The 10000-nt window shown below is 43.5% G+C and overlaps 1 protein-coding gene and 1 pseudogene across 1 annotated transcript in view; one reads left to right on the top strand and one right to left on the bottom strand.

Moving 5' to 3' along the window:
* The window catches only part of LOC116358972 (thymidine kinase, cytosolic-like), a 7083-nt gene extending 7051 nt beyond the window's left edge, over nt 1–32 (bottom strand). The window contains exon 1 of the mRNA XM_031811506.1: nt 1–32. This exon is cut by the window's left edge and continues 677 nt beyond it. The gene's annotated coding sequence lies outside the window, so the exon portion shown is untranslated.
* A 379-nt stretch (nt 33–411) lies between these two features.
* On the top strand, nt 412–9375 carry LOC116358973 (kynurenine formamidase-like; annotated as a pseudogene).
* Nucleotides 9376–10000: the final 625 nt, after the last annotated feature.

The following is a 10000-nucleotide window of genomic DNA, read 5'->3' as shown; positions in this document are numbered from 1 at the left end:
CTCTCGGAGTCTATCTGCTGTTGTTACATTCAAGAGCAACAATGTCACGTTGGGAGGATATGAATAAGGATGTAAGTGATGTTAATATGATTTTGTGTCTGTTTACACAGTAGATATAGTACTGTAAATATGTAACCGGTGCAGCTGTAGCTCTGCTTTGTGTGTGATTGATTGCGACTAAAGACGTGGACCTCGGATATCAGGTTGTTTTAACGCATTACAGTTCTCTCCTACATCCAAAAGAAAATACACAACATTTGTAGAGCACAAATATGTGCGCCCCTATTCCCCAGGAAGCAGGCATGCATAATAACAAAACAACATGCTATTAACATATGAACCTGGTGGGAAAAAAAGTTGTATTTTTATTTTTTAATGCAACCTTTATATAACAAGGTATTTTAACAACTGTTAGAAATGTATAATAATGTCTGCAAGTAGCCTAGTTCCTCTTTTTCATAACCTACTCTCTTCATTTCTAAACTTTGCCTATCCGTTTGCCATTATTACTATAAAATAAAGCACCGTTTCTTATATCTAAATATCGATTATAAATGCTTTAGTTCACTGCTCACATCATCTGTTGAAACAACAAAAGTATAAACAAAAATCTGTATGTTGTCTTCTGCTATTAATCAAAAGTTCCGAATGACTACCGACTGGGGGCGCTGTTGGACTGCGCCCTCGCTGTCTGCCTGGTCTTTATGAGCTAATGTTCCCACTCCAACCTGCTTGTACCTATGGCCGCCCCGATTCACAACACACTTGTGTGTGGTTGCTTTGACAGGAGCTAGAGAGGCAGTTTTCGCCCAGCCAATGGTCGCACAGAATGTCGGCAGACGACGTTATCAAATCCCACGTGACGGCGCTCAAAGAAGGTCTGTCGATGATTGATTAACTAGCCGATAAAGTTGATTATTGACAAGAGTGTGGGTTCAGGAAAGAGCAATAGCCAACTGATTGCTATAGGGATCTTCTTTAGGCTAGCGGTGACATATGGGTGGTGCCCGCAGTCCGAATAATGAAATGAATGATTGGAAAGTAACCAACTGTATGTCGTTGGTTTGATTTCTATTGTTGTTGTGCCCCGTATGCCTAACAAGTATTTCTGTATCCGTAGGTTACACTACAGTTTAGTCAAAATACATTTTTGCAAAGTAAACAAAGGGGTGTGTCTCTGTATATTTCTCCGTGTGCATGTTTTTGGTGCGTGTTTAGGTACGGAGCGTGCCCGTGGCCTGGCCCAAACCCTCCTCAACGTTCCCTATGGAGAATCAGAGGGGGAGAAACTAGACGTCTATGTTCCCACCACCACTTCTCTAGGTGTGTGTGTCTGTGATATATCCTGTTTGTCAACAACACACCCTCTCTTGTATTGTCTTCAACTAGAAGATGACGATAGAATAACAGGATAATCAAGTGACACACGTATAAATGCAACATGCAACAATTTCAAAGATTTTGGGGAGTTAGAGTTAATATAAGGAAATCAGTCAATTGAAATAAATTCATTTGACCCCAATCTATGGATTTCACATGACTGGGCAGGGTCGCAACCATGGGTGGGCCTGGAAATCAGCATGAGTTTTCCTCCACAATAGGGCTTTATTACAGACATAAATACTCCTCAGCCCCCCTCAGCCCCCCCCATCACCACAGACAGCCCTCGGGCATCACCACAGACAGCCCTCAGGCATCTCCACAGACAGCCCTCAGGCATCTCAACAGACAGCCCTCAGGCATCACAACAGACAGCCCTCAGGCATCTCCACAGACAGCCCTCAGGCATCTCCACAGACAGCCCTCAGGCATCTCCACAGACAGCCCTCAGGCATCTCCACAGACAGCCCTCAGGCATCTCCACAGACAGCCCTCAGGCATCTCCACAGAAAGCCCTCAGGCATCTCCAGAGACAGCCCTCAGGCATCACAACAGACAGCCCTCAGGCATCTCCACAGACAGCCCTCAGGCATCATCCCTCTGATGCCAGCTACTGAGACACACACCTTCATTCTTCATCTCGTGATTCAAATGAAATAAAAGAAGGGTTTCACTGAAAACATGAAAACTTAGTTATTTTCTGTCACTGATTATTTGAGATATTACATCACAATAATATTAAAAGGAAGCATAAACCAAAACTCTCTCCAGATCTCCTGATCTAACACCAGTGTACTGCAGCTACAGTATGTTGTTGAGACCAAAGGGGGTATACTGTTGTGTAGTACTGTAGTAATGTAGTGTTGTACTGTTGTGTAGTACTGTAGTAATGTAGTGTTGTACTGTGGTGTTGTACTGTAGTGGAGTAATGTAGTGTTGTACTGTTGTGTAGTACTGTAGTAATGTAGTGTTGTACTGTGGTGTTGTACTGTAGTGGAGTAATGTAGTGTTGTACTGTTGTGTAATAGTGTAGTACTGTGGTGTCGTAGTGTAGTAGTGTAGTGTACTGTGATGTAATACTGTAGTTCAGTAGTGTAGTAGTGTGTTTTTTATTTAACCAGGAAGGACTCATTGAGATTTAAAATCTATTTTTCAAGAGTGTCCTGGCCAAGATAGGCAGCACCAAGTCATTACAAAAATGACAGAAAAACAACATGAAAAACTACAAGTCATCTGGTAAAACCCATAGAATTCCCGAGAGAATAACAAAATCAAAAACAGCAAATTATAAACATTGACAGGTCCGGGAATCAGTCTCAAGATCATTCATCAGTGATTTAAAAACATAGACAGGTCAGGGAATCAGTCTCAAGATCATTCATCAGTGATTTAAAAACATAGACAGGTCAGGGAATCAGTCTCAAGATCATTCATCAGTGATTTAAAAACATAGACAGGTCAGGGAATCAGTCTCAAGATCATTCATCAGTGATTTAAAAACATAGACAGGTCAGGGAATCAGTCTCAAGATCATCCATCAGTGATTTAAAAACATAGACAGGTCAGGGAATCAGTCTCAAGATCATTCATCAGTGATTTAAAAACATAGACAGGTCAGGGAATCAGTCTCAAGATCATTCATCAGTGATTTAAAAACATAGACAGGTCAGGGAATCAGTCTCAAGATCATTCATCAGTGATTTAAAAACATAGACAGGTCAGGGAATCAGTCTCAAGATCATTCATCAGTGATTTAAAAACATAGACAGGTCAGGGAATCAGTCTCAAGATCATTCATCAGTGATTTAAAACATAGACAGGTCAGGGAATCAGTCTCAAGATCATTTATCAGTGATTTAAAAACATAGACAGGTCAGGGAATCAGTCTCAAGATCATTCATCAGTGATTTAAAAACATAGACAGGTCAGGGAATCAGTCTCAAGATCATTCATCAGTGATTTAAAAATACCAATCGGGACAAGTTCTTCCAGTTTAAAAGTATTTTGTAAGGTGTTCCAAGATGATGGCGCAGAGTACATAAAAGCCCTTTTACCAAATTCAGTTCGGACATTTGGAACAGTTAGCAGAATAAAGTCCAGTGAACGAAGAGAGTACCCACCACATTTCTGAACAATAAAAATGGCCAAATAAAAAGGTAGTAAACCCAAAATGGCTTTGTAAATAAAAGTATACCAGTGCCTGAGCCTAATAGTGACTATATAAGGCCAGCCAACCCTGGTATACAAAGTGCAGTAAGTGTTGTAAGTGTAGTGGAGTAATGTAGTGTTGTACTGTAGTGTAATAGTGTAGTACTGTAGAGTAATAGTGTAGCTCAGTACTGTAGTTCAGTACTGTTGTGTAGTACTGTAGTGTACATTACTACTGTTGTGTAGTACTGTAGTGTACATTACTACTGTTGTGTAGTACTGTAGTGTGCATTACTACTGTTGTGTAGTACTGTAGTGTAATAGTGTAGTACTGGAGTGTAATAGTGTAGCTCAGTACTGTAGTTCAGTACTGTTGTGTAGTACTGTAGAGTAATAGTGTAGCTCAGTACTGTAGTTCAGTACTGTTGTGTAGTACTGTAGTGTACATTACTACTGTTGTGTAGTACTGTAGTTCAGTACTGTTGTGTAGTACTGTAGTGTACATTACTACTGTTGTGTAGTACTGTAGTGTACATTACTACTGTTGTGTAGTACTGTAGTGTACATTACTACTGTTGTGTAGTACTGTAGTGTACATTACTACTGTTGTGTAGTACTGTAGTGCAGTAAGGCAGCAGCACATGACTGACAGCTGTGACAGATGTCTAATGACTTTAAGGGGATGCGGAACGCCCTTATCAAGGGGAAAACCAAGCTTTCACAACACGTTACATGGCACACAGGTGTGGGGGCAACATGGAACCGGAGAAACAAGGCATTTCCACAGTAGAAACTGCACACAGACACAGGTCCACACAGACACAGATCCACACAGACACAGGTCCACACAGACACAGATCCACACAGACACAGGTCCACACAGTAACAGGTCCACACAGACACAGGTGTCACAGACACAGGTCCACACAGACACAGGTCCACACAGACACAGGTCCACACAGACACAGGTCCACACAGACACAAATCCACACAGACACAGGTCCACACAGACACAGGTGTCACAGACACAGGTCCACACAGACACAGATCCACACAGACACAGGTCCACACAGACACAGGTCCACACAGACACAGATCCACACAAACACAGGTCCACACAGACACAGGTCCACACAGACACAGATCCACACAGACACAGGTCCACACAGACACAGATCCACACAGACACAGGCAGTGCCCTGGGTTAGACAGCTCATATGCATCTGGCCATGGATCTTCTAAGTGGGTGTTTGCGGGGGAGGGGGTGAAAGTGTGTGGAAGGACGGAAAAAATGGCACAAATCGTCATTCTGTTACCAAACTTAGCATATGCACTGTTCTTCAAGTAAATTCTATTTTTTGGGTAAATTTTCAGTGGAAATGGTTAAAAGTAGTTATTGTGTTGTATGGGGCTGTTTAACTTAGTTTTTTGTTTGACATATATTTTAAAGTAAAGAAATCTGAGTGTCCACATCATTCTGTTACTGTGGAAGTGCCCATAACCATGTTTTCTTCTTCTTATAGATGTCCCACTGGTAATCTACCTCCATGGAGGCTACTGGCAGTTCCTTAGGTATCTATCTATCTATCTATCTATCTATCTAGAGAACAGCAGATTTTTTTATTTATTTTATTTTTACCTTTATTTAACCAGGCAAGTCAGTTAAGAACACATTCTTATTTTCAATGACGGCCTAGGAACAGTGGGTTAACTGCCTTGTTCAGGGCAGAACGACAGATTTGTACCTTGTCAGCTCGGGGATTTGAACTTGCAACCTTCCGGTTACTAGTCCAACGCTCTAACCACTAGGCTACCCTGCCGCCCCAATAGATAGAGAACAGCAGGTAGAGAACAGCAGGTAGCGAACAGCAGGTAGAGAACAGCAGGTAGAGAACAGCAGGTAGAGAACAGCAGGTAGAGAACAGCAGGTAGAGAACAGCAGGTAGAGAACAGCAGATAGAGAACAGCAGGTAGAGAACAGCAGGTAGAGAACAGCAGGTAGAGAACATGCAGGTAGAGAACAGCAGGTAGAGAACAGCAGGTAGAGAACAGCAGGTAGAGAACAGCAGGTAGAGAACAGCAGGTAGAGAACAGCAGGTAGAGAACAGCAGGTAGAGAACAGCAGGTAGAGAACAGCAGGTAGAGAACAGCAGGTAGAGAACAGCAGGTAGAGAACAGCAGGTAAAACATCTGAAACAGATCATGCAGATCCATTTATATATAGAATGTTTTGCTAAATGTGTTTTGTCACTTTACACATATATTCAGGGATTTTCACCCGTGTAAACGTCATTTGAAACGTCATTTGCCTGATGCCGCGTGTGTGGAGAGGAGTCTAATTTCATACAAGCGCATTTTTCTCCACGACGACGCAGGAGTTGAGCAAATCCATTTGAGAAAAGGCCTATATGTTTCTTCTCCCTAGTAAGGAGGAGTCTGGGTTTATGGCTGTCCCATTGGTCCATAAGGGCGTCGTGGTGGTCGCCGTGGGTTACGACATCGCTCCCAAAGGTACCGTTGATGTGTCCCTGGTTTGTGATGTCATAGCAACATAGGAGACATTATGAATGCGTACCAAATGTCTCCCTGTTTATTTATAGCGCACTACTTCTGTAGACTGCAGCTGGGGTCTTCAGAGCACAGCAGCCTGTTGGTCTGAAATTGGGCTCTGGTCTAAAATTGTGCCCTGGTCTAAAATTGTGCCCTGGTCTAAAATTGTGCCCTCCATCTGTCCCTCGTTTGTTCCTATGTTTTCTTACTTTCCTCCTCGTCCCCCTGTTTCTCATCCAGGGAACATGGATTTGATGGTGTCTCAGGTGCGGAGGAGTGTGGTGTCCGTCATTCAACAGTATTCACACATTAGGTGCGCCCTCTTCATCAGTCTCTATCTCAGATCTGTGCTTACTAAAGGCAGTCTTAATGATATAGAAGCACATTTTTAATCAACTCCCATTGCCCTCCAAGAGTGGCTGAATATAATCTTTACTATCTGACTAAAGGAGATAGTAACAAATATGTCATGATTTGATGATATGAATGTCTAGGCTAGGGGTTGGTTTCTGACTGCAATCCTCTCTCCCTCTCTCTCTGTGTCTCTCTCTCTCTAGTGGTCTGTACCTGTGTGGCCACTCTGCGGGGGCCCACCTGGCTGCTATGATCCTCTCTACAGACTGGTCTCAGTACAGTGTGACCCCTCAGATCAAAGGTGAGAGGTTAGAGGTCAGTAGATAGCGGGTTGTCAGCGGGGACGTGAGCTCAGTAATCTTTCTCCATAACCACAGAAAGACCTGCTTTTTATTTTGAATGATTGACAATTATCTCTCCCTCCTATCTCCTTACCCAAACATTATCTCTCCCTCCTATCTCCGTGCCCAACATTATCTCTCTCTCCTATCTCCTTGCCCATACATTGTCTCTCCCCTCCTATCTCCTTACCCAAACATTATCTCTCCCTCCTATCTCCTTACCCAAACATTATCTCTCCCCCCTATCTCCTTACCCAACATTATCTCTCCCTCCTATCTCCTTACCCAAACATGATCTTTCTCTCCTATCTCCTTACCCAAACATTATCTCTCCCTCCTATCTCCTTACCCTTACATTGTCTCTCTCTCCTATCTCTCATTACCCAAACATTATCTCTCCCTTCCCACTCTTACCCATACATTGTCTCTCCCTCCTATCTCCTTACCAAAACATTATCTCTCCTCCCTATCTCTTACCCAAACAATGTCCTCTCCCTCCTTCCCTTACCCAAACATTGTCTCTCCCTCCTATCTCCTTACCCAAACATTGTCTCTCCCTCCTATCTCCTTACCCAAACATTGTCTCTCCCTCCTATCTCCTTACCCAAACATTATCTCTCCCTCCTATCTCCTTACCCAAACATTATCTCTCCCTCCTATCTCCTTACCCTTACATTGTCTCTCTCTCCTATCTCATTACCCAAACATTATCTCTCCCTCCCATCTCCTTACCCATACATTGTCTCTCCCTCCTATCTCCTTACCCAAACATTATCTCTCCCTCCTATCTCCTTACCCAAACATGTCTCTCCTTCCTATCTCCTTACCCAAACATTGTCTCTCCCTCCTATCTCCTTACCCAAACATTGTCTCTCCCTCCTATCTCCTTACCCAAACATTGTCTCTCCCTCCTATCTCCTTACCCAAACATTATCTCTCCCTCCTATCTCCTTACCCAAACATTGTCTCTCCCTCCTATCTCCTTACACATACATTGTCTCTCCCTCCTATCTCCTTACCCATACATTGTCTCTCCCTCCTATCTCCTTACACATACATTGTCTCTCTCCTCCTATCTCCGTACACATACATTGTCTCTCCCTCCTATCTCCTTACCCATACATTGTCTCTCTCTCTCCTATCTCCTTACCCAAACATTGTCTCTCTCTCTCCTATCTCCTTACCCAAACATTGTCTCTCTCTCTCCTATCTCCTTACCCAAACATTGTCTCTCTCTCTCCTATCTCCTTACCCAAACATTGTCTCTCTCTCTCCTATCTCCTTACCCAAACATTGTCTCTCTCTCTCCTATCTCCTTACCCAAACATTGTCTCTCTCTCTCTCCTATCTCCTTACCCAAACATTGTCTCTCCCTCCTATCCCCTTACCCAAACATTGTCTCTCCCTCCTATCTCCTTACCAAACATTCTCTCCCTCCTATCTCCTTACCCAACATTGTCTCTCCCTCCTATCTCCTTACCCATACATTGTCTCTCTCCTATCTCCTTACCCATGCATTGTCTCTCTCTCCTATCTCCTTACCCAACATTGTCTCTCCCTCCTATCTCCTTACCCATACATTGTCTCTCTCTCCTATCTCCTTACCCATGCATTGTCTCTCTCTCCTATCTCCTTACCCATACATTGTCTCTCTCCCTCCTATCTCCTTACCCATACATTGTCTCTCCCTCCTATCTCCTTACCCATACATTGTCTCTCCCTCCTATCTCCTTACCCAAACATTGTCTCTCCCTCCTATCTCCTTACCCAAACATTGTCTCTCCCTCCTATCTCCTTACCCATACATTGTCTCTCCCTCCTATCTCCTTACCCATACATTGTCTCTCCCTCCTATCTCCTTACCTATACATTGTCTCTCCCTCCTATCTCCTTACCCATACATTGTCTCTCCCTCCTATCTCCTTACCCAAACATTGTCTCTCCCTCCTATCTCATTACCCATACATTGTCTCTCCCTCCTATCTCCTTACCCATACATTGTCTCTCCCTCCTATCTCCTTACCCATACATTGTCTCTCTCTCTCTCAGGTGCGTTCCTGGTCAGTGGTATATATGACCTCCTGCCATCCTATCCACCTATGTCAACGAGCCTCTGAAGATGACAGAGTACGTACCACACACCCCCACACCCATCCACCCCTGAAGATGCACCACTGAATGCTCTACCTCAGGTATTCCCAAACTGGGGTACGCACAATGCTGTCAGGGGTACACCAAATAAAATAAAAAAATATTATTTAATCTTTTTTCTCACATTTTCAAACAGTACATTTATATTTTCCATGGGACTATACATTTGGGCGAGTTTTTTTTTTCTTGACAGAGTAGCCTGGTTTCATGAAACCATCCAGTGTTCAGCGAAATAACAACCCAATGTCAAATACAGGTAGCCTCGTCAAATAATGAACATCCAATCACATTAACCGTTACTCATCCTATCACATTAACCGTTACCCTCTCACAGGAAACCTTCCCTCTTGTGCAGACATTTAGAAACTAAACATGACCATTTGAAAAATAAGCCACAGGAGTTTTTTGAGCGAGAATAAAGATGACTTTCGAGTAGTGAGACATGTATAAAAGCAACAGATACCATTAATAAGGGGCTAGAAGAGTCTTATATGGTGAGCTACCGAGTGGCTAGGACAGGCAAGACCCATACTATCGTGGAGGACTTAATTCTTCCTGCTGTCGGTAATATGGCTGGGACGATGCTGGGGGAAAAGGACAGAAACTATACAGACAATGTCTTCATCAAACAACACTGTTTCACAACACATCAGTGACATGGCAGGAGATGTTTTGAAACAATTACTGCTTCACATACAAGCCAGTGAATTCTATGCGTTACAGCTGGATGAGTCAACAGGCGTGGCGGGCCTGGTACAGCTCCTGGTATATGTCTGTTACGTTTATAGGGGGTCAATTAAGGAAGACATCCTCTTCTGCAAACCACTGGAAACCAGGACAACGTGAGGATATTTTTCAAGTACTGGACAGGTTTGTGACATCAAATGGCCTTTGGTGGTCAAGATGTGTTGGTAGCTGTACTGATGGCGCACAAGCCATGACAGGGAGACATAGTGGGAGAGGTAACACGCGTGCAGGCTCCTCCCTCTCTCGCCTCTTGTTTCCCCTCTTTCTCTCTGTCACCTCTCTGTCTCTTCACAGAGACGGTGTGGCTTGAGGAACAGTCCTAGTCAGCT

The sequence above is a fragment of the Oncorhynchus kisutch genome, unplaced genomic scaffold (assembly GCF_002021735.2).
Source record: "Oncorhynchus kisutch isolate 150728-3 unplaced genomic scaffold, Okis_V2 Okis01b-Okis20b_hom, whole genome shotgun sequence".
In the NCBI taxonomy this organism is placed as follows: Eukaryota; Metazoa; Chordata; class Actinopteri; order Salmoniformes; family Salmonidae; genus Oncorhynchus; species Oncorhynchus kisutch.
The sequence above is the reverse complement of the archived record's forward strand: the minus strand, read 5'-3'. Positions and strand labels throughout refer to the sequence as shown.